The 3,123-nt window shown below is 41.6% G+C and overlaps 1 long non-coding RNA gene across 1 annotated transcript; it reads right to left on the minus strand.

The window, feature by feature from the left end:
• Window positions 1-327: 327 nt before the first annotated feature.
• On the minus strand, window positions 328-2,653 carry LOC119771486. Its single transcript, XR_005279149.1, has 2 exons — window positions 2,432-2,653; window positions 328-1,637 (listed from the first exon to the last, which is right to left on the minus strand). It is a non-coding gene; the product is annotated as an uncharacterized LOC119771486 (long non-coding RNA).
• Window positions 2,654-3,123: the final 470 nt, after the last annotated feature.

The following is a 3,123-nucleotide window of genomic DNA, read 5'->3' on the forward strand; positions in this document are numbered from 1 at the left end:
TCACCGCTGCTGGAAATCTCTCAAAAACCACCTCCATAACTACACAACTTGTGGGATCCCGGCCTCCCTAGTATTTCTGCATTTACTTCCTTTCTCTAAATCTTACTGAACCCGCACTTCGATCTTCTTTGCCCATTTCTCCCCTTCTCTATCCAACTCACCCTCCATTTCATCTACTGCTGTCTGCCTCTCTTTTATCCACTGAACTCAACCGTCCTAATTTATCTATTTGATGTAACCCACTCTATTCTGAACAGTTGACTGAGTAAAGATCCATTTAATCCACCTTAGAGTATCCTCAGTGATCAGTGTTTAATTTATATTCACTTTGCTACAGTTTGACAAACTTAGCTTGTGTGGTCTAACATTTTCAAATATAAGCTCCTGAATCAGTCACTCTAAATGCAGATTACAATACCATTCTAGTGTAGTAATTGGTAGATGTCTTTAAGGTAAAAACTGCTTCTAGACTCCTGGGCCCTGCTTCTGCTGTGATCGGCCCTGTGTGCACTCAGTCTCTCTGTGTCTGCTTTTTCCTTTCTCTCCTGCCTCTAAGTGAAAGGCTGCTCTGTGTGATCCACCTTCTGGAGCTCAATGTTGGGCCGGGGTTGGGGTTTACCGCACTGAAAATGTACTAATTGATCTTCTTACCTTTAAAATGTTAATTTCAAGACATCGTAAATTGTAAATATATCAACCTCTTATATTTTAAGCTTTCCTTTCCAAGGTTCACCTCCAAAAATCACAGAAACATCGACATTTTCATAACAATAGGAACTGAAATGCTGAAATGCTTTATTTACCGCCTCCTCTATTAAATCTTGCATCTGAAACTCCTTTCGTACCTCTTGTCCCAATTCTTCCTCTGTAGGCCTTATTTCACAATTTATCTGACCTTCACGCAACTCCATAACAGGCATCTGCACACATGGGTTTGATGGAAACATTGCATCACCAGCCTTACGAAATATTTCTCTGACACCTTGGTGTGGACTGGGGTCCATAATAGGCTCTGTTTCTGCAATATTAGATGTACTCATGAAAGGTTTTTCTTACCCTCTGAAGTGTCGAGTGCCTGCTCACCTCCCTGAGCCCCGTTTTGCTCCACCTGTTTCTGTTCAGAATCCTTGTCAGAAAAATAGTTACTAAAATTGAACTTGGTTTGTCTAATCAAATCCAAAAGTTTTGTTTCTTCCTTCTGGTGTTTGTCTCGTCCGAACACACCAGCACCAGCCATTTTTTCACGAGCTTGTGACAATCTATTTTTTAGAGTATCCAAATAAAAAACCACGTTGTGAAGTGTTTGGAGGGGGCCCCTCTAATTCCCCAAACACTCCATCTTCTCTCATTTTTTTTCTTTTCCTACCCATTCATCAAATTTTCTAATGTGGTGCTCTGCATCCTTCAATGGATAACTCGCCATGATCATATTTCTCCCTTTATCCAGACTCGCTTTTAACGAGGTGTTTCTGGATTCAATTTTCTAGTCCACATGCATCCATCTTTTACACCTTCCGTTCACACAGTGTATAAAATTAGACCTCGACGTCTTACGTGAGATCCCTCGGTGCTTTAAACTTTTTACCTATAAACTTCAGTGAGCCGCTTTTCTGCTAAGGAAGCGCATTCGTCAACAACTGTGTCCGTCAAGGAAGTGTGTCCGTCAGTGAAAAGGAAAAAAGAAAGGAAATTTAGAGAAAAGAAAAGATTTAGATATAGTTCCGCCTAGTTCACTCCACCAACTTTTAGGATTAGACAAACAAGTTACCTAATCCGGGCATCAGTCTCTTCTAGTTTTATGAGGAATATCATTTTATCGTCTCTCTCTTTTCCTTTTATAAGAGAAGAGAAGGAAAGAGAAAAACACCTCAAAAGGTCCGTTTCAACCTGACCCGCTCGCTTATTTCCAGTCTCGGTTTTTCGTAAATGTCCTTATGGGAGGTATACTGGCAAACTCCAGCCGGCTATGTGACTGGTTTCTGTCTGTGCGTCTGTTTTCAGAAGTGCATCTTTCGTGTCTGCAGGCAGACCGGGAATAAAATCACCGTCCCTTTCTGCATGCAGAAACCGTTGGGCTTTCCAACCAACTTATCCTAGTGAGCAGTATAGTTGTTGAAGACGTTTGCGCAGTCGCCTTCAGTCGGACTTTCAACCGCTACCCACAGCAGAACGCACGACTTTCTTTCTCTCTCTCTCTCCTTTTTTTTCTTTTTTTTTTTTTATGTGTACACATTCGCAATGTAAAAAAAATTAAAAACCAACAAATACAACAAAACAAAAACCGCAAAAACAAAAACTAAAATCACTCTGAGCAATTTCTCTGTCCTTTTTTGCATAAAAAGCTTCAGCTCACTTCAGAAAATCACAACACAGCCAAAGTGTTTTAACAGTAAAAACACTGGAGATATTTTGTAATAAGGAATCTCCTCACCTTATCAGTTGTTTCGGCCGCAGGCTGTGGAGCTTTTTCCGTCGGTGGCTCTGTTGTCCTGCTTCCAGGTCACGGGCGGAAACACCAATTTGTTAAAGTGAGAAGGATTTGTCCCCTTCAAAGTAAAGGCTGTAACGCCCCGGGGCCTCCTCACACGGTTCTTTTCCTGGGAGCAAGTTATTTACTACTCTTAACTCAAACTCGTTAAAACCATATAAAAAAGGACTATAAAAACAGGAGTAAAAAAGTAACAGAGTTTATTCTAGATCAGGTCGTTACAGGACAGAGAAAAATGCTTTGAGCTATACACAGCTGTGGTCTCAAAAATCCCGTCCGCAAGCGTCCGGCAAAGTTTGAGCCCCGAACAACGTCATCACCTGCTTCTTATACCTTCTGAGTCTGTGTCACATCATGTGGATGCTTAGCTGTCCGTATCAGAAACTGACACGCCATCCATGTCTTGAACTCCATGCAGGTTGCCTCTCTGTCTCAGGGTTACAGATACAGCAGCTCTCCTATCAGACCGGCTCCAAGATGTGCCCATATCCTTTGTACTCTTAGAGACACAAAGGCTGTCTTGATTAGATGACCTCCGCACACACTGTGATATCCACAATGTGAAGGAAGGCCTTCTGCTCTGTCTAATCTGACAAATTAGTGCACATGATGTATAAATAATAAACCCTAACATG

The sequence above is a fragment of the Cyprinodon tularosa genome, unplaced genomic scaffold, assembly GCF_016077235.1.
Source record: "Cyprinodon tularosa strain WSP-4 unplaced genomic scaffold, ASM1607723v1 ctg674, whole genome shotgun sequence".
In the NCBI taxonomy this organism is placed as follows: Eukaryota; Metazoa; Chordata; class Actinopteri; order Cyprinodontiformes; family Cyprinodontidae; genus Cyprinodon; species Cyprinodon tularosa.